Raw genomic sequence first — 365 nt, forward strand, 5'->3', positions numbered from 1 at the left:
AAAAAAAAAAAAAAAAGAAACAAGTAATAGCGAATACAAGCAATGTTCAGAGTACATGAATACACTTCTGTCCAATGAATTGACTCCATGGAATTCAAACTACCTCCTTAGTTGTCTTTTCTGAGTCCAATAATTCATTTATAACACCAGTCAACATTAGTGATATGTGGTAAAATCATTTCTCAATATGAATAGGAATCTCTTCTTAGGACCTATGTGGCTTGGTTGGTACAATACCAGACTTTTACTTTGAGAGTAAAGGGGTCAAACTCTTGTCCAGATGCAGTGGCAGGCTGAGTGCAGTGGCTCACACCTGTAATCCCAGCACTTTGGGAGGCGGAGGCAGGTGGATCACTTGAGATCAG

This window comes from Colobus angolensis, unplaced genomic scaffold (assembly GCF_000951035.1).
Source record: "Colobus angolensis palliatus isolate OR3802 unplaced genomic scaffold, Cang.pa_1.0 Scaffold237, whole genome shotgun sequence".
NCBI lineage: Eukaryota > Metazoa > Chordata > Mammalia > Primates > Cercopithecidae > Colobus > Colobus angolensis.